The 22,450-nt window shown below is 32.6% G+C and overlaps 1 long non-coding RNA gene across 1 annotated transcript; it reads right to left on the bottom strand.

Annotated features, from left to right (window-relative positions):
* Positions 1–974: 974 nt before the first annotated feature.
* Positions 975–21,168, bottom strand: LOC118203218 (uncharacterized). The gene is made up of 3 exons (XR_004760528.2): positions 21,019–21,168; positions 18,131–18,320; positions 975–8,852 (listed from the first exon to the last, which is right to left on the bottom strand). It is a non-coding gene; the product is annotated as an uncharacterized LOC118203218 (long non-coding RNA).
* Between the last annotated feature and the right edge of the window lie 1,282 nt (positions 21,169–22,450).

The raw sequence follows: 22,450 nt of genomic DNA, 5'->3' as shown, positions 1-22,450 counted from the left end.
CTTTTACAACTCCATTTAGTTGTGAAACACTTCCTTTTTCAGTGACAGCGTGTACAGCCTTGCTTCTCGAATTAGCTGCAGCTGCTTCTCTCAGCGACATGTCTTGAGAACAAATCTCATCTATAGAAAGTAACTTTTCTTTACAAATTACGAACTGACTATGGGTATAAACCTGCTTGAAGATTCCATTTTTATTTACTAGTTTAAAAAAGTCCGTGTCTTCTATTCCAAAAATAACTGACAACACATTTCGGCCATCTGTACGACCACGGTCGACATCAGGGACTTGTATTCGTACAGTATCACCAATTTCAACAGGAAAAATTTTTTTGAGGTTCGCAACATTTTCTTTGCTTGCAGTAGAAGATTCTCTTTTCCGGCCGATCTTTTTATAGAAATTCATTCGTATTGTTCAGTCAGGGCTTGATTATGAAGATGTGGTGGGTTGCAGGTTCTCTTTAATATTTTTCTTTGGAATATGATTTTCGGTATGGCCACTGCTCCAATTTTTTTCAAAAGTATTAACAGTATCTTCAAGCTGTTCTTCGGTTTCAAAAGTATTAGCAATTTCTTCGAGTTGTTCTTCGGTTTCAATATTTGCAATTTGCTCCCCAGGCAAGAAAGACGATGCTATGCCTCTTTTTGGTTTAATGCCAAACATGGCTTCATATGGACTTTGGCGTATTCCTTCATGATATGAGGCGTTCTTGGAAAAGTGAGCAAAGGGCAAACCATCTGACCATCGTTTTATTTATTTGTATCGCTATCGTTCATCCATACAGTTAACATATTCTGTATAGCCTGATTAGCCTTTTCAACTGAGCCTTGTGTTTGACTATTTCGAGACTTTCCATTAACGACTTAAACATCTTTCCACATAGCGCATAGTTCAGATATGACTTGATTTCAGGCAATTGCTAATTTTAGGATAGAAAGGGGGAATACCAAAATTAAAATGAAACGTTAAGGGACTATTGAAAACTAAAGTAAGTATTTTTATTTAAATATTTTTTCATCTTACATACATTTACAAGTTCATCATACAGTTAAGTCAAAAAAGTATTGGCACAAGCTTTTAAACATTTCTTTGAAAGAATAATTAAATATTTAATTTAAACGAAATACTTTTATTACATGCCATTTCTTAGAGGTTTGAAATCGTCAAACCTTAAAATTAATTCAACATAAATTTAAATAAATATTAAATTTTACATCGTTAAGGCACTAAACGGTAACAGTGAAGAAAGTAACAGGCACAAAAATATTGGGACATACAAAGATATTAAAAAATAAAACTGTAGAAAAATTTCTCTAATAATATATTGCGCCTCCTTTTCTTTTTTGAATTCACGAAGTTTTCTAAGCATTAATTTCATAAGACTTTTTTTCTATTATTTCATTACGTACTCCGCCGTCAGACACCACACAGGAAAGAAGGGATGTCCCGTGAAGGACGTTTTAAGTAAAACTGAGTCCTATCTACACTATAGATGGGGAAAACGGCGAAAACACCCAAGCAACCAGCGCGTTCCCCGGGATGTGAAACCTGGGCCCAAAATACCAGTGTTCAACGGCTTTTATCGTTCATCCGCTGGTGGGCTTTTTCTCATTTTGTGGTGAGTTTTCTCTAAGTATATTTCTGTAGCAGATTCTGACTTTATTAATTTTGTCCTGGAAATGATCCCGTATATTCTCAATATGACTGATGCCAGGATTAAACACAATCGTTCTGATGACCACAGTTTAATCAGTTTAATCAGACTACAGTTTGGTATACTACAGCTACCAGCATTCAGCGGTGAAGTCGCTGAATGCTGGTACTTTAATCTAGATTTTATTCCAGCGAATGGGCTGCCTGCATGGGCGTTTTCATGGTTTTCCTGTATTTAATTCGAATACCAGTTCCCTTCAAAAGTCATTCACAAATGCAACCATCCCCTTAGGCAAATAACCCACAAAAGCTTTCCTATACTCAGATACACCAAACCAAAACAAACCCTTTGATCCATCTTGGAAACGCTGTCTATGATCAGATGGATAAATAATAAATGAATTCAATCACTCCCGCCAAACGTTTAGAAGAAAATATCCAGCCATTTGGCAGGGAAAACTTGCTGTAAAATAATGGCCTGAAATCATCAATTTGACTGTCTATCTATCATTCTTGTAATACACGCCCTGCACTCTACACATCCTTTAGAGCTTATTCCAACAAACATTGTTAAAATAAAAGATCCAGATATACTTAAAATTAATCCAGACATACTTAAAATAAGCTCAAGTTAACCAAAGATACAGAGCTTGAAAACAAAAACTAAAACTGTGATGTTAACACTCTGTAAACAAAATAATATTAAGATCAGCATCGAGTGCAAAGATGCCACTGGCCAACAAAACAAGGCTTACAGAATGATGATACAAAAACATTATATCAGAAATTATATACAGACATATGAGGAAAATGGAAATGAAACTACATAAAGAAAGAAATGAGCATTCCCAAGATTGAATGTTAAAAAACTTAGAAAACCAGAATAGCCAGAGAAAATCTAGGAAGTACCGTAAACTGATTAATAATAAGAAAAGTATTTAAACCAAGACCTATAGCAGGCTAAAATGTAAAAGTAAGAACGGAAAACGTGCGAGTGAACTTTATGAGGTATTGAATGCAAGGAATGTACATTTTCAGAAATCTATTGGAAAGTGCCGATTCCCTAGGAATCTTTAAAGAAATAAATTTTTCACAGTATGCGAGAAGTGAATCCCTACCATTCTCAGACGAAGTAATGCTGGCAATTAAGAAACTTAAAGACAACAGATCGGCTGGTCCGGACTGTATATGAACTGAAATACTGAAGATTGATGAGGCAGTGTTTAAATGCCATTCATAATAATATCATCAATGTTTGGATTTTGGAGTAAATGCCCAATGAATGGGAAGAAGGCTCCATTCTTAAAAAAGAAGATCAACTTGAATGTTGTAACTACAGCGGCATTACGCTTCTCAATACGGCAAATAAAACATTCTCTAATTTATTATAAGCAAGACCGCTACCTTTTGTTGATAAGCTAATTGGAAGTTATCAATGTGGATTTAGACTCCAAAGATCTACCATTCGCCAAACTCGTGCCCAAAGACAAATCCTTGAAAAAAACTAAAGCATTAAAACTTAACATTTACTTACAGATTTCAAGGCAGCATATGACAGTATAAAGCAATAACAATTTAAAGCAATAACGGAGTCTGGAGGCCACCCAGATGGTATACTGGTTAGGGGAGCCTACTGCGGTACTGAAGGGCCCGGGTTCAAATCCCAGAGAAGGCATCAACGTTTGTAAATGTAATAATGTCTTTGCAGCATTCTAAATATATCACAAGCCAAAAGTCCTCTCGTGTGGATTTGGTGGTAAGGCAGGGGGATGTGTGCTCTATATTTAAGGTCCTAAATATGCATACATATTTTAAAATGTAGGAAAAATATTTGTGCGTTCTGTATGATAGTACTGAAAAAGTTTTATTGACTTAATGGCATTTCTTATAACTTGATAGATGTAGAATGTGAAAATGTAAAATTTGAGTTTAGTGATCTCCTTCAAAACTGGGTTAGAAATAGAAGTCCAACCTCCTTGAAGCTCTGGCAACCATTCTTCCTTATGGACAAGACAACAACGGAGTTTGGAATTCCTACCAAGTTACATTTGCTTAAGTGAGATGCACGATTAAAATTCATTTATCTGAATCTTTCATAATAGGAAAAGGCCTATATCGAGAAGATTTCCTTGCTTTCCTGTTATTCAATTTAGCATCATTAGAGAAATATGCATCAGAGACAGTGGTTTAGACTGAAGGGGTACTCTGTGGAACAGGTCCCTGCAAATAATGCCCTATGCGGATAATATAGATATTACTAGGAAGGTCAAGAAAGGTAGTAATTGAGGCTTTTTCAGCTCTCGAATCTTCTGACACAAGTATAGACCTCACAGTCAAACAGGATAAAACCAAAATTCATGGAAATTACACTCTCCATAGTAAACAATCGTAATCCAATATGTATTAGCGGCTACACCTTAGAAAAGGTTGAGGAATTTAAATATCTTGGCACTATAATTAATGACAAAAATAAGAGCAGAAATTGATAATAGAATTAAAATGGCTTATAAATGCTTCTTTGTGTTAAGATGACAATTAAGATATAATCTCGTAAGTCTAAAACAAAATTATGAACATACAAAGACACTAATACTATCTGTTTTACTCTATACAAGTGAAACGTGGACTTTATTTCATTTTCAATATAATGGTCACTGAACATGCTTGAAAGAAAAATGTTCAAAGCAATTTTTTACTCAGGAAGAGGGATGTTCTGAGAAAGACATAACTTTTTATTGCACAAGCTTTATAGGCAACCGAAAATAACACAAGTCATCTGTAGTAATAGATTACGATGGTCGTGCCATGTTTGGAAAAGCCAGGAAAATAATTCCACTAAGATCTTGAAATTCAAAACATCAGCTAAAGGAAGACCACCGACTAGATGGTTAGATAATATTGAAAAAAAACTTTGAAAATAAAATTTAAAAAAAACTTTTTTTTTAACTTTTCAAATAAACAATTGGAGAGGAGTCGCTGCAGATAGAAGACTTTCAAAGATGTTAAGAAACAGGAATTTGCAATAAAATACAAAGTATTTGTGTTTTATTTTCAACTGAACCTTTACTTTTGGCCTTTGTTAAGATGAATACGAAACATCTTCAATTTTCTGAAGTTATATTTAAGTTTTACTTTTTGTTATATATTTTGTAACATTCTGAAATACGTATACAGTTCTTAGCCTGATAGAGATAATATTTAAATTTATAAGAAATATAACTGAAGATCACAAAGCATCCTAAAACTTTTAATAGCTTTGATTGCCTTAAACTGGAAGAAAAGAAATAAGCACATTTAAACATCATCATTAAAATATTATTAAATTTCATTACCTTAAATAAAAGCCAAACATAAGAATATTTAATCTTTCTATCCACAGACACTACAATTTTGTAAAAACTATCATTAAATTAATAATGAAGAAAAACCAAATATCTTCCTACTGATAGTTTATTGTTAAGATATTCTATAAAATCAAAATGTGAAAAAATTTGGATGGAATTTAACCACAAAATGAATGAAAATAAAACAGAACATAACAGATTATTTATCAAACTTCATTTGACATAAATAAAGACATAATTCAGTAAAATTAATTTCATTATTCTATTTGTATAAAGAAAAATACAAATGCATTCAAAATTATCACATTTCAGTAAAAAAATTAACATATTTTTATTTTAATTTTTTAAAAAGAATTTTTAAATACATTCAAATTTTTATGATTAAAATAACAATAATAAATTGAATGATTCAGTCAACATTGAATTAAAAGCAACATGTTAAAGTATAAAAAATTACTAGATAACAAAAAAAATTTTTTTTTTACCGTTCAAAGACTAAAAAAGGATGAAGATACTAGAGAAAGTACAACATTTAACTTCAAAATGCAAAAGAATACTTGAAAAATTAGAGTTCCAATTATTAAGACTAACTGGGACGAAAATCTATCTGTAATGGTTTATGCCTGCTGAAACTTGACATTTGTCCTTCAAAATAAGTATTCTGAATTTCAGAAGGGAAATAAACCATTTGCTTTGACTCAGTATTTCCAAATGTAAAACAAGATAATTTAAAAAGAATAAATTTTATGTGTTTGCACAATTGCCTTTTTTTAAACCCAGAAAAATCTCAAATATCATCCAAAACATATTAGTTTAATACTTTTCCTCTTTAATAACTTCTGTTCCTTCAATCAGTCTCATTCAAATGCAAATTAAGTGGATTTTGAATACTGAGAAAATGTTTATTTTATTGCGAGAGTTTAGTAATACACAAGGAGTGCAATTTATTCTAAAAGCACTCCACTTGAACACAAATCTGGGTTCTGGTGAGTATTTTCTTGTATTTGCTAAGAAGTATCTCTCTTTAGCATCAGTTACGCTTCACTAGGGTATACTATACATTACTGGACACGTATCATGAGATTGGCGACTAAAGACACTACCGGAAAGCAGAGGAAATTAACAAGCTATAAATTTTCATTTGAAAGATAAACTGTTACTCTTTGGTTTCTCAGAAACAAGAATGTGCATGAAGATATAAAGATTTAAGGACCACCTTAATAAGCTAAACGAAAATTTCTGCCATAATGCCGAAACAAATCATGCTGCAAGTTTTGCTGGAACTTAAACGACAGAATTTTTCCAGCAGTTTACTTTTCAAGATGCTACACAGCACATCTATTTGACATGTTAGACCTATAAAAATAATATTTGGTTTACATTATCATCATCTCTCCTGCAAAGTTTTTAAGTGTAGGAACATATCCTTCTTTATCTTAGGCATTTTTAATTTTATCTCATTTCTTTCCATGTAAATGTTAGTGCAGTGGATAGTGCTCAGTATTGTAGAGGTTCAGATGAACGGCTCAAGTCCATGTGTGCCAAAAATAATATATTTTTCTCTGCATTTATGTCTCTACAGTTAACTTCTAAAGATTTCAAATCTATTAATTAATGCTATGTTTTATCATATTAAAATGAAAAATACATATCTGACCCTCTTCAACACATAACCTATAAATAAATTAGCATATACAGTCAAAAGTCGTTAATTCGGACACCCATAATCCGGACCTCAAAGCTAAAAACTTTCTGCGCATGCGCCGCGTTGACACGTGCGCATAGGCATTTACGCATGCGCGTAAGACCTTCACGATTGCGCATATGTGTGTGCGCAAGTGCAGAATATGTTTTCGCACGTGCGTTTAATGTATAACGGATGGTATAAGCTAAAATTATCTAATTATCTATTTCAGTTAATATTGATGATTGCGTTGTTCCTTAATCTTCGAACTGGATCCGGCTTATTACTTTTTTCAGACTGTAAGAGCAATTTTATAAAAGTAAACTTGAACTTTCGATTATGTCAAATAGAATTTCCGATGCTGGAGCTCCCAAAGGATCTTCAAAACGAAAGTATGTTTCGATGTCCATCAAACAAAAAGTGGAATTGCTGCAAAAAATGGATAAAGACACGAAGAAGGTGACAGAGAGGTTAGTGAAAACAAAAGAATTTCGATTGAGAAGTTAGTCGGTATTCTCGGCACAGCAATTACGGGACTTGAACAGCGGAACTTTGTAGCTGAACAAGAAATTATGTCTGTTTATAGAATTAAAGAGAAAGTATTATCACATAAAACGAAGCAACTTAAACAACTTACATTGAAAGAAATGTTTAATAAAGTAAACAAATAAATATTAAACTTTTTTTTTTTTTTGTAAATTTTGATACCCTTTAGATCATAATTGTTCTTTATTTCATAAATTACGGTTTCATATTTTTAATTTTAGAATTTCTGCATGCCATTTTACGAGATTTAAACTGATGATCTATAATCTGGAAAAATCGATAATCCAGAATCGCCGAAGTCCCGACGAGTCCGGATTAACGACTTTTGACTGTATTACTGTTTTTAAGTTAGTGCCAGCGACGTAGGCATGAAATTATGCACATTTTCCACTTTCTTTCAGCAATATGCTCTTTTGACCTTTTTTATTTAAAGCAGACCCCACATTTCTACATATAACCCCCTTTTTCTCAATCTATTTAATCACAGTTTGTATATTTAAAGATATAATTTTCATCTTATTTTCACTTTTATATGTAATGAATCTCATTTGGTCTTTATATGCACTTGGAAAGATAATATAGTGCACTATTTAGACTTTTTGGTAACTATAAGGCATTAACAAGCTTAAAGAAAACTAGGTTCATATTTTGACAGTTTCTGATTTTTGACTATGCTTGCATTGCTTACTCTGTTTGATAAGTATCAATATGCACATTGAAATACTTCTCATTTTAACAGAGTGTTTCTTAATTTAGCCAAAAGAGAGCTTGAATATGTTAATATTAAATTTTTTTAGTGAAACACAAATCTGTTTCTTTAATTCAATCTTGGGTCTTAAATATCTTTGATTTTAAAAGCATAATTTATATACAAAATAAAAGATGTTGAAAAATTATTTTAAATTCTAATCACTCTCAATTATCAAATCATTAATGAAAAGCAAAAATTTTTTACATATTATGATTTACAAAACTGGATACATAAAAGTTCATAACATGAAAAAAATATATAAACAAATTAACGTTTTTTATATCCTGTACATATGTATGTATTGTATCAATATTACATGCAGAAATTCAATTTTACGCAATACAAAATTTAGTCATTATTAGTCATTAGTACATATGTTTTAGCCAGTATGTTAAAGTTTATATAATGTATGATAAATATGTAAACAAATAAAAAGAATTGTTCAACATAACAACTATATTTTCATCACACATATTCAAAATATTTCAGAAAAACAAAATTATTTTTACTGCATTTCAAATTCTTTAAAATTTCAACTTTTGAAAATTTACTTTTTAAATTTCTCATTCGAAATTTAATAATTTACAGAAATATGTAACTGGTATGTACCTTAGGAAATTTTAAATCAACCAAATCAAATACGAAATGATAAATAAAATTTAAAGAAAAATATATTAATTTATACATTTAAATACGCTAAATGTTAATATATCTAGGCATCAGTTAACAATATTTTTCTTCCCTTATAATCCATTCATGCTCAGAAATGTAAATGTATGAGCACACAAAACTATTTTATCTTTCATGGATTTCCATAAAGCCACAGATTCATAAGGACTTCATAGGAACTTGCTGTTAAATATTTCTTGCTTGCTTCTAAAATAAAAGAAGAAATTTTATGTATCCAGGAAACCTTTTAATACATACAGATACAACAAATACAGGTTATCATCATCATTTACCAGAAATAAATTCCCTTTATTTCTTTTACCCAGCTATGTTTAACAGAGTTGGATAAACCACTATAGAACAGATTCAAAGAACCAACTCACTTAGCAAATTTACTCTAACTCCAGAGCTCTCTCTGGAGAGAGAGCTACAACTCCAGAGAATAGAGTTGTAGCTCTTTTACAGTTCACATACAGCTTTTGTTGGAAGTGTGCCAGGAATAGTGATCTGTTACTCTTTCACAAACTCATTCTTTATACTGAGCTGGTGAATGCCTCAGTGGCGAAATAAAAATAGAAGAAAATTGGAAGCATGATAACTTCCTATTCTACAGGGAAAAAAAAAAAAATATATATATATATATATATATATATATATATATATTTATATTTACCTTCCCATGCTAAAAGTGAATTTTAATTTTATCATTTCCCAACTTCTTGAAAAATTTTCATCCTAGAATTTTAGAGAAATTAGGTATAGAAAAGAGGTAGGGAATCTTAAAACTACAGGTGAAAGAAATCAATTGAGAGAGATAGTGTTGAATCTATTTTTCTAGTCCCATGGCATATTTAATTATTTTCCCTCTTCACTCCAACCTCGCTAATCAGTTCCAATCCCACTGTTCATTTAAATCTTTCTGCTCTTCATTCTTGATTAACCCCTCGTTCCAGATCTTTTTCATTAAGGTTATTGGTAGTAAGTGGTGAGTTTCTGATTCATTTCAGTGAGTAAACAGTTCAGATCAAATAGTATAAAAAGAGTAGCTTTTCCCATCTCTAATGTACATAGTTGGAATACTGAAGACAGATGTTGATAACATAACTGTTAACAATAAAAGCCAATGCATTAAAGAAGTAGTTGGAGTACTGGCCAATTTTAGTATTACTTTATTCTTACACTAACATTTTTAAGACAACATATATAAATTGGCACAGTAAGTGCACCTGTGAAAGTTTCGCAAACTCTGAATTTCACTTCTTTTGATTGGTTGTTTGAGTAGACTTTGAAAAAACGACCATTCTTTTAAATCCAGAATAAATACAAAAATAAAGACAAAAACTAAAATGTTAAAAAGATTTTACTGTATCAGTTTCAGATAACTCAAGAGGCATAAAACTTTTAATTTCATTCAATGTTCCTGAAAAGATTTTTGCTTCTTCATGCTGTCGTCACTTCATGAATTTTATGAGGTAAGAACCTCAGATGCTTGCAACCAGCACTACGGTGATGTTTATTTCCTCGTTTTTCACATGGTACTCTGTCACTGCATTCCATGTATTTATGTTAAATTTGAAATTGTTCATATCGGGCAGATCCCAATTCATTTGCTTAAGCAACTGAAATTCCAGTAAAGAAAAATTCTGGATGAATGTTCATTTATCCCATTTATTCGTAATGACATCATTACATAGCTATTCATGAGGTGATGTACACAGAGTCTGACCCTCTGATGGACATTTGCGGGTTGGCATCACATTAAAAGAAATGTACCTAAATTTCATTTGTTTTATCACAACATATAAGGGTACACCCAAATAATTACTTCTGAATACTCAGATTATGCATCAGTTGTCTCTGTAAAATTCATATTACACTATCTTATCTTTACTCATATGAGATTAGCAGGTACACACACTAAGCATAAACTGCTGCCGATATACTATGGATAGGCTGCTAAATGGAAGAATTACAACAAAAGGTACTTAAATATTATCCCATCAACCATGAAAAACTACCATCAAACCACAAAAGTTGGAGATCCTGCCAAAGTTGCACCAACCATTCCTGCAGAATTCTGAACAAACTAATCCCTCTTCAGTTAATAAATAAATTAATGGCTCTTCAGTTAATAAACAATCAATATTTGACCCATGTTATGTTTGCACTTCATAAAAAGACTTTTGTAGACTTCTATTATTTTGTTAGGCTCTACAATTTTTACAGAAGCTTTAACTGTCTATTTCTCATTAATGGCCGTAAAATTAACTAATTATCCAAACTGAAAGCACAAATCCAAACTGAAACTCACTCTCCATTAAGAGAGAGAGAAAAAAAAGAAACAAGTTCTAAATTTTCTCTCACTAGTGGAACCCCTGGTGCCATCTAGTGGGGGAAAGAAATACTTTAAAATGAACACCCAGTAAACTATTATTTCATTATTTAGTTTGTATTGAATCTAAAAAGTAAAGATTAAGTTTGTAGAAGCTGCTGCACCCAGCTTTGCAAAATAGACATCAAAATGAGATCAATTCTTATTTTCATCAGTACTGGAGAGTAACTAGTGAGTCACAGACATGCTTTAAATACAACTGCATGGCAGGATTGTCCAAAGATTTGACCGCTGAGCTCCAAGAGACGAGGCCGGATTTTTTGGACTCCTGGTTTTGTCGAGGATTTCGTTATTCTGATAAGAATTTTTGAAGTTCGGGACTTGGAGGCCTGGCGGATCGGAGTACCTAGGTAAGATCTTTTTGTTTCTTGAGTATGCATTGCCGAGCCAAATCAGCCAGATAGAAGCAGATTAGGTTGGAGCCAGACATGTCAGAAATAGAGATAGCTGATTTACGGTAATATCTAGATGAACAGCTTATCCGTAACTTACCGAAAAGTTTAATGAGATATATAATTTGATTAAGGAAAAGGTTCAATTAGAAAAATCAGGTTTGAAAGCACGACCAGTTACTAAGAGAATTCAACGTACAGTCAAAAGTCGTTAATCCAGACACCCATAATCCGGAATGATCTATAATCCGGACCTCAAAGCTACAAACTTTCTGCACATGCGTCAACGCATAATGCGTTAACACATGTGCATAGGCATTTACACATGCACATATGTGTGTGCGCATGTGCATAATACGTTTATGCATGTGCAATTTAATGTATAACAGACGGTATAAGCTAAGCTAAAATTATCTATTACAGTTAATGTTGCAGATTGCGCTGTTCTTTAATCTTCGAATTGGATCCGGCTTATTATTTTTTGCAGACTGTTACAGCAATTTTATAAAAGTAAGCTTGAACTTTCGATTATGTCAAATAGAATTCGATGCTGGAGCTGCCAAAGGATCTGCAAAGCGAAAGCATGTTAAGATGTCCATTACACAAAAAGTGGAACTGCTGCAAAAAATTGATAAAGGCATGAAGAATGTGACAGAGATGTGATTTGTTTCTTTAACTATTCCGAACTCTGTTTATCAATTTCACGCTGCTCTGTGGAAAGGGGGAGAAACGTTGGTACGCGCAATGAACTGGAAGTTGATCTGTCAGCACTATCCTCATCTTCAGGGCAGATGTTTTTATTTTATTTGGCTCATAATTCCTCATTAAATGTAGTGTTTCATCTTGATGTACTCCGATATAATTTAAATCAATTTCCTCATCATTATAAATATCTCGAATACACATCAAATAGTTTTCTGGTTGCAATTTTCTAATTTCGACTATGCATAATGTATGCTTTACGCATGCACGCGTTGAAAGAAATGTTTAATAAAGTAAAAAAATAAATATTAAAGCTTTTTTTTTTGTAAATTTTGATATCCTTTAGATCATAATTGCTCTTTGTTTCATAAATTACGGTTTCATATTTTTAATTTTATAATTTCTGCGTGCCATCTGACCAGATTTAACTGTTGATCTATAATCCAGAAAAACCAATAATCCGGAAACGCAGAAGTCCCGACGAGTCCGGATGAAAGACTTTTGACTGTATTTCAGAACAATTAAATGATTTCCAGCTAAGTATGCAAGCGCAAGAAACCTCTAAAATTAAGGGGATAAATTCTAAGCCTAAGAAGAAAAACGTGGTCGATGAGGACGTTTTTATTGCCCCTCAAAATTACCCTAAAAAGAACACGATCAGAGACAGAGATAAATGAACCCCCTCAGAAAAATTAATTTCGGATTTACAGGATGATAAAAAAATGGATAGTGCAGATACCGAAGGATTGCTCCTAAAAAGACAGCAAATCATGTTTCCCCAATCGTGTTAGATGACTTCAGTGGCGATTGGGATAAGTTAAAAGAGAGAATAGAGGAAGAATTAAATACTAGAAACTATAAAGGTAGAATGAAAGGAGATACCCAAACCATTCGAGCAAAAGCTCCTGACAATTACAGAGCGATCCCAAGCATGTTTGCAAGTGACAGAGTCCTCTTCCATACTTTTAAAATTAACTCAGATAGGCTGCTAAAAGCAGTGATAAAAAAGTTACCCAGAACGATGGAAGTAGAAGTTATTGAAAACGAGTGGAAGGAGTTCAAAATACCTGTAGAAAAAGTGAGGCAGCTGACCAGCTATAAAGAAGGCCAGATAGTGAAGTTACCCTTGTTTCTAGTTGAAACCAAGAGGAATGATGATGATAGAAAGAAAATCTGGAATTTCGAAAAACTTCAAGGACGTGATGTTGTTGTCAGACAGTACAAGACGAAGCCTGGACCTGTGCAGTGTCAACAGGTGCCACTGTTACAGACACTCAAGAGAGCACTGCCATTACAGAGCCCGCTGCATGAAATGTGCAGGCTGGCAAAAATGTTTACATGCAAAACTCCCAAGGAGAAACTACCAGCGCACTGTGCGCTCTGTGATGGAAGTCATGTCTCGTTGTACAAGGGATGTGAAAAGTATCCTAAAGTCTGAAGAAAGGAACCCCAAACCTCAGCAAAAGAGCACGAAGCTAGATTTAATTTGAATAAAGATGACTTTCCCACATTGCTAGGTGGAAAGACTGATGAAAATGGCAAAACTTGGCCCAGCTAGGTGAAAGGCAAAAAACCTGAAGAGAACCTATTCGACTGGATCAAAAAGCAGCTTTGTAAAGTGAAAGTACTTTTTACGAAGTTTAAATCAGCAAAATTCCTAATGGGTAAAATTGAAGTCAGCATGGAAACTATAGAATACATTTCAAATATTGACTATGAAATATAATAACCAAGTAAACGCAACAAATCTGATTGATGCAACGCATTCTTTCTTAAGGATATCCCTTTTCAATGCAAATGGTGTTTTCTACAAGAAACTCGAATTAATAGACTTTTTATCGCACATGATATTGACATTATGTTGATAGGTGAAACTCACCTCAAGCCTTGTGGTAAGTTCAAAATCCCAGGATATAGTGATATTAGAAGTGATAGACTTAGAACAACTCGCTGGAGGAACTGCAGTTGTGATCAAGAATCACATTAAATTCAACACAATCAAGCTCCCGAGGATGACAAGATTAGAAGAATACACTGAAATTCTTGCTAGCAGTATGACCAATGAGAATTATAGTGGCAGCATACAACCCCTCCCCGCCGAGTGATATAAACTTGCAGGACTTTGATATTTTAATTTCCCTACTGTACTTGCAGGTGATCTAAATGCTAAAGATCGCTCCTGGGGAACCAGGATGGGTAAAAGAAATGGTAGACTGCTCAAAAACTATATCTATGCAAATAACTTACAGCTAGTCACCCCAAGTGTCGCTGTCGCAGCTAGTCACCACTACTTTCTACTGTCGAAGGAACGGAGACATTTTGGATATTGAATTATTCAAAAGTATTAGTCAGACTCCCTACTTAGAAGTCAAAAAAGAATTGTCGTCTGACCACTACCCTGTAGCTTTGATTTTCACGGCTTTTACCCTGACCCTCCAAAGAAGTGCACTAAAGTAAATTGGGCCAGCTTTATAGATAAACTACGGAACATGCCTTGTAACTCCCATCTAAGAGACTGTGGAGAAATAGAAAGTAAAATTTATTCGCTAACTTCCAAACTTCAAAATGCAATCAAGAGTTCTTCATATGCATGCAAAGATACCCTGAGTATAATAAACTCCCTGATGAAAGTTCTCGCGACATAAAGGAAAGGAATTGAATTAGGAAGCGGTTTAATGTTATGCAAGATCCTTCACTTAAAAGGACTGTAAATTAACTCAACAGAAAAATTCAAGCTGACATTATGGAATTCAGATCAAGTAACTGGGATAATCTTTTAGAGCATTTTAGCACTGATACTAGCACTATGTGGAAAATTGTGAATATGATGAAAAAAGATAGGATCTATCACATCGTTTCCAAATAGTGGGATGCACCCACTATTCTGAAGAAGATATAGCCATAGCCAATGTGTTCGCAGAGAAACTCGAGGAGATGTTCAGGCCCAACCCCTCGATCAACTCACAGAATGATGAAGAGGTTCAAAATGAAAGAGATAATATGGATTATATAAAATTCATCTCCCTGAAAACTCGAATTAGTCCTTACTATCATTAAACATCTCAGTACCAAGAAAGCTCATGGGTTTGACGGAATCAGCAATCATACATTAAAGGCCCTCCCTCCAAGGTGTATAGTGCTCCTTACAAACATCTTTAATGCTTGCATCAGGACGAGTTACTACCCATCACAGTGGAAACACTCGATAATTATCACCATCCTGAAGCCAGGGAAAAAACCCTCACTAGCAGACAGTTATCATCCAACCAGCCTTCTTCCGGCTATCGGAAAATGTTTTGAGAAAGCTTTAAACAATAGAATCACTGACCACCTAGAAAGATTGGATCTGATAAACCCGAGCCAATTTGGTTTCCAGAAACACCACAGTACTACTCATTCAGGTGCTAAATATCGTTCAGTTTATCATAAGAGCTTTTTTCCACAAAACTGGTGTGGCAGCATGCTTTATAGACCTTGAGAAGGCCTTCGACAAGGTCTGGCATGAAGGATTGATTTATAAGCTAAATAACTTTATGTTTCCTGTCAGCCTTGTGAAGTTAATCATCTCAATCCTAAAAAGAAGAACCTTCCAGGAGCAAGTTGGAGACTCCCTTTCCCGAAGAAAAATTATCTCAGTGGCGTCCCGCAAGGGTCTGTTATTGGCCCAAAATTATTCAACATTTTCATTAATGATTTACCCAACCCTATGAATGCTAAAACCCTGAAATACACTGATGATACGGTGATTTTATCAGAATCTAAAAGCCCCCAAATTGCTCTTACTAACCTACAGTTCCACATCAACATTGTCGCCGCCTGGTGTCAACTTTGGAGAATAAAAATTAATACTGTTAAATGTAAAATTGTCCAATTCCATCGCTACAGAAGAAATGTCATCAAGAACACTGATATCAAGACAGAGAATGATTTGATTCCAGTTTGCTCGTTCACAAAGTACTTGGGAGTTACCCTCGATGACAGATTTACTTTCAAAGAGCACGTAATCAACCAAGCAAATAAAGCAAATGGAGTTTTCATGTCGCTTTATAATGTTATAGGAAGGAAATCGAAACTGAGTTTAAAAGCAAAACGCATGATCTATCTTACAGTGATTAGGCCAGTAATGCTCTATGCCACCCCAGCATGGAAAATTGCTAATAAAATGGAAAAGGGAAAACAAGAAGTCCTTCAAAACAAAATACAGTCAAAAGTCGTTAATTCGGACACACATAATCCGGAATGATCTATAATCCGGACCTCAAAGCTACAAATTTTCTGCGCGACGCATGCGCGTAAGACCTTTACAGTTGAGAATATGCATGTGCGTATGTGCAAAATACGTTTATGAATGCGCATTTAATGTATAACGGATGGTATAAGCTAAGCTAAAATTATCTAACTCGGTTAATGTTGCAGATTGCGTTGTTTCTTAATCTTCGAATTGGATCCGGCTTATTATTTTTTGCAGACTGTTAGAGCAATTTTGTAAAAGTAAGCTTGAACTTTTGATTATGTCAAACAGAATTTCTGATATATATTTATTAATATGTAAATGATCTACAAAGCGAAAGTATGTTTTGAAGTCCATTAAATAAAAAGTGGAATTGCTGCAAAAAATGGATCAAGGCAAAGGGGGGGGGGGAAAGCCGCGGTGCGCAATGAATTGGAAGTTGATCTGTCAGCACTATCCTTATCTTCAGGGCAGATGTTTTTATTTTATTTGGCTTATAATTCCTTACTAAATGTAGTATTTCATCTCTGTACTCCGTCTTTGATATGATTTAAATCAAATTCCTCATCATTATAATTCGTTTCCGATAGCGAAGAAAGCGACACAGAGGTTATTGAAAATGAAAAATTTCGTTTGACAAATTAGTCGGTATTCTCGACACAGCAATTATAGGACTTAAACAGCGGAACTTTGTAACTGAACAAGAAATTATGTCTGTTTAAAGAATTAAAGAGAATGTATTATCACATTAAAAACGAAGCAACTTAAACAGCTTACATTGAAAGAAATGTTTAATAAAGTAAACAAATAAATATTAAGCTTTTTTTTTTTTTTTTTTTTTTTTTTTGTAAATTTTGATACCCTTTAGATCATAATTGTTCTTTATTTCATAAATTACGGTTTCATATTTTTAATTTTATAATTTCTGCATGCCATCTTACCAGATTTAAACTGATGATCTATAATCCGGAATCGCCGAAGTCCCGACGAGTCTGGATTAACGACTTTTGACTGTATTGTATATACTATGTTTTTATTCATATATAATCTTAGTGTTTGTGTTTGTAATACCATATTTAACAAAGAACTGTTATACTGCTAAAATTGGCTTAATGCCTGGCCGAGCAGGCTAGAGACTCTGCATTAATTAGTATGTGTAAAGAATTGTGTATCATGTGATCTCACCATGCCCACCGCTGTGGTTCTACTTCTGATTCGCTGCTAGACTGCTACAAAAATACTCTCAGTAACCTTACGCTACTATCCTGATTGGATGCTTCATGCATGAACTTGAATACTGGATGCTTTTTATTTTCCTATGAACTAATTTTCCTTTTTGCCAATTTTTTTGCCAAGTACTCGACTTTGTCATGGACTAACTGCAGCTTGTTTCAATGTCATGCCCCTGGATGAGGTGCAGTAACACCCTAATGATTTTAATACTACGAATGGCCTTTATAGGCAGATACAGATTGAACAGGTCAAAACTCACTGTATTTGTACACCTGATTTGAAACAGACATAAAGTCATAAAGGATTATGAAAAATGTTATCAAAATTAAATTAGGGGAATTAAAATTTCGTATGTTAATGTTTAAATTTAAAAAAAAAAACAAATATTAGATTTAATAGGCTTCTTTTGCATTTTTTAATAGTTTTTACAGTCAAATACACAGAAAGCTTTTTATTTTAAATAAATTTTGTATTTATTTTAAAAATCAGTATGAAACTGCTCATAAAAATATATGAATACTGCATCTAATCTTACCTTTAAAAGAGGTAATAGAATCACAAAGCTATACTGAACAGTAAGCAAATAAACCCAATATGCTCATATTTTGCCATTAGACACAAAGACATTCCTAAACGCAAGGCCTTCGTCAGAACTTTCTTTTCCAAAAGAAGAATTAACACAGAAAACCATGTTGGCCGCTCTCGTCTTTCAACAGCAGAGTGAACTGTAATGAAACAAGAAGATGAGCAATTTTTCTGTATAAAACACTACATTATAACTTATTCATAGCTTATATTTAAGATGGTATTAATTAAAAAAAAATTGAGAGGTACATATGAAGATTTCTGATCTTAAAAAAAAAAAAAAAAAAAAAAAAAAAAAGGTCAAATCATTATTATTATTGCTGTTGTTGTTTTTGAGATTTATCACTCTCTTCATTTAAGAAATATGGTACAAAGTCTGAGATCTGGAGAGGTAGTGAAGACGTGTTTGAATTTCAAGTGTTAAAAGATATTGCAAAAGACAATGTTGATCATAATTCTGACACTTCAAGTAGTGGTTCCAAAATTATACTACCAAAGAGATGACAAATGAGAATCAGTGAAAGTGAAGATGAAGTTTATCTTTAATTAGTTAGCTCAGAAATTTTATCTTAATCTAAATGCTTATCACAAATAAAAATGAAAATATATAATAAAATAAATCAACTTATGTATTGATTAATATCAACATTATATCACACTTTACACATTTTCAAATAATATACTTAAGTTAATAAATTATTTTACCATACTATTGATCCACAAACTAATTTAATAATATTTAAATATCCTTTTGTACATTCTTTATATGTTTCTGTTAATATGTTTAACATTTTTATGAATGTAAACACTATATTTTATGTGATTAGCATAATTTTAAGTTTGAATAAATGCAAATATATTACGCTTGTTGCTAAATGTTTTTCATCAAACTTGAGACAAAACCCAAAATCCTGTAGACTTTCTCAATTCTTTGTATAAAAATATAACTGCATTCATCAAGATGATACAAATAAAATTTATTAAATGAAGAAGATAATGAAAAATGCTAAAGTTTATTTCCTCAACATAATTTATCATGTTGAATTATTTTAAGAGTTAATACAATAAACATTAAACATGTAATACTAAGTTATCTTTAAAAAAATTATAATAAAATTCACTAGAACTGCAGCAATCATTTTTTTTAATAAACACTTATACTATATATTTGTATAACTAAACTTCCTAAAGTTTACAGTTAAAATACCTTTTTTTTTTTTTTTTTTTTAACATTAAGATTCAAAAGATTTAAATGATTAAAAAAATCAAAGAAATCTCAGTTTTTGAACCTTAAATCTTTCTTAAAATTTATGGAATTAGAAAATTTGATATGGTGTATAAGATGTCATGTATTATGAAGACATTTAATAATTTTTTTAATATGTTTGCATGCATGTCAACACTAAGTTTGTTCTAGTTACATGTTCCAGAACATTAATTTTGCTTCCATTCCAATTTAAAATTCACAGAAATATGACAAAACTAATGACACACTCAGACAGATTTTTAACAATACATAAAGCTTTACATGGGTTATATATCTGCAAATACATTTGTAATATTTATCACATTGCAATGGATGCATAACGAGTCACAAATTAAAACTATTTTACATTTTTTATGCTCACATCTGAAAATTCATCTTTCATGGCTTTTTTATCCTTCATAACTATAGTAATTTTACCAAAAAAAAAAAAATTCTGTTTGTATCATCTTGAAGAATGCGGTTACATTTTTATAAGTCAGAAAAATAAAGTCAAAATATTTGTGTAATGCTCAATTTCGTTACAGATGGCTTTTAGTAAAAGTAGAATGAATTACCCTGGCACTTTTCTGTTATGCACTTCCCATGTATTTTGATGATATTTTAACACAATGTGTGTGTTTAATCATTCTTGTTTACACGCACACACATATATCCATACAAACCTCAGATGATGCTATTGCTGGCTCTTGGTATGTGTTTGGCTTCTCTTTCATAGGGGTAAAAAAGAATGGGCAGATGTATAATGGAAAAGTATCAAAAATCATCCTTAGTTTGGCCTTGATTTTGAGGGTGAACAGACAGTTCATCCTCTTCAGGAGTAAAAAACTGCTTACCAATTCCCCCTTTCCTAAAAAAGAGGAACCTTTATCTGATTACCTTCAAAATCTATGCCAATTTATGGTTGCTTTATTACCTGATTTTAAATTTTACACTGCATATTTTGCTCTCATTTCCTTATACATTACAAAGCTTTATCACCAGACTACACATTTTATATTATCAGCGACTACAGTATTGCTAGAAGATATTAGTACTCAATACTACTGCAGAAGGTTACTAAAAAAAGCTATTATAAATATAGATTCCTATTCTCGTTAACAGTCTATAACGTCAGCACTGCATTTCATTCAGCTAAAGAATATTTCCATGACAAAATAGCAAATTAGCTGAAGGGGGAAAAGAGGAGGACATGTACTGGCTTGGTTAACATATCAGTCTGATGTCCCAACAGCCACAGAATAGCAAAATACCATCAAAAGGTTACCATTTATTATGCTTAACGGAAAGGTTGACGTTAGCGCTGTAAATGAAAGAAATATATGAAATTTTACTTTCATCGAATGTAAATAATGATATTTTTGAAGTGAAGTTACTAAATGTTCGTTGATTCAGGTATATAAATTAACAAAAGATCTGTAGGGGAAGTATTCAACCTAACCATGTAAATTAAGAACAAAAATGAATAATTTTTAAGTAGTGTGATAAAGATTAACAGTATAATCTAACTACGAAATCTTGCAATAATTTCATTATTCACAGGTGAAAAAGAAAACAAAAATAAATCTTCAAACCATTAAACATTCTCTTAAATATACTGTGAGTAGTATAGTACCAATCTTGCCGTAATGTAAACATTTTTAACGACGGAGATTACACAGCGGCCATCATACATTGTGACATCACATTGTTGATATTTCCTTGTCCCAGGCATCCGCCAAGTCTTTTTGCTCGCAGGGAAAAAAAATAAAGTTTCGGTGCGAAGATAAGAAAATTGGAAAAAAGCAATTTTATTGCAGAGGAAATTAATTTCAGAGCACGGAATTTAGACTTAATACGGAATAGTGGGTTAAAAAATAAGGCCAATACAATATTAAAAAAATAATTATGGGCCTGAGTAACAGAAGTACGAAGGAACCTAATCATGAATGAATGTGTGTTAGAGTACAATGAACAATGTGACAAATAAACAGAAGTCCAAGTGACTTATGATGTCCCTAGTGTTGTATTGCAAATATATAGTATGTTGAGTGAGGTGTTTCAAATACTAACCTAATGTAAATGATATAAAAAACTGGATGCTTCGTTCCAGTAATTGAACACTCCTGAACCTATGTTTCTTATCAAAGGAAAAAACGAAGCTTAAAAAAAAAAAAAAAAAAAAAAAAACTCTGATTAGGTGGGTGACTTTTAGAAAATTTTTTAACAGATCCAGTTAAAAGAGCAGGCAAAGCCAAAGGGCTAAAAATGGTTTCCAGTTCAATAGGAGTTTAAAGTCTAGTCAAGAATCTAACTTTAAAATAAAATAATAAAGTAAAAAAAGGAGTCCAAACGTATGCTTGCTGAGACAAATGGCAACAAAGAAACACAAACAGAGAAGAATAGATTTCATACATTTTTTAGAACACAGCAGCAGACAAAAGTAGATATCCATACACAATTTAAGTAACAAAAAGGACATCAGTAGTAAAAATTAAGATACAGACGACGACGAAGATCGTATTTTATTTTCGAATGTCTAGATGTAAAAACATCTTCTTACTCGGCTTCTAATGAGCAATCTAGAGGGAAAAGAAAGGCCCAGGTCTGAACATCTACTGCCTCCTTTCCATAGAGAATATATTTCCATAGCCGTCTGATATGCTTTAAAGTGCACATCATCTCTTAAAATCAAATATGCTAGCTTAAGCTGCAAAACGGTAAAGGCCTAGAACTCGATCGCATTAATAACTGAGCACGTAAGCTCTTTCCTGTTAATAATTGTATCTGAAAATAGCATAAGAGTGAATAAATTTGATAACTGCAATAGGACGTTTAAGAAAGTCAGTGCTTACACTATTGAAATTTCAGCATACTTTGAAATTATATGTGAAGAAAGAATAAACATGGTAGAAAGAATAAAATTATGCACATTGGTATGTCTTTGCTTTCAAAGAATAAATTTTTCAAATAAAAATTTGAGGATTTATGAATCAAGTTGCATAGTTTGAACATGAAATATTTCAA

The sequence above is a fragment of the Stegodyphus dumicola genome, chromosome 3 (genome assembly GCF_044657685.1).
Source record: "Stegodyphus dumicola isolate Sdum_Otavi_A_Nest chromosome 3, ASM4465768v1".
NCBI lineage: Eukaryota > Metazoa > Arthropoda > Arachnida > Araneae > Eresidae > Stegodyphus > Stegodyphus dumicola.
Note: the sequence above shows the minus strand (reverse complement) of the source record. Positions and strands in the feature narration are given on the sequence as shown.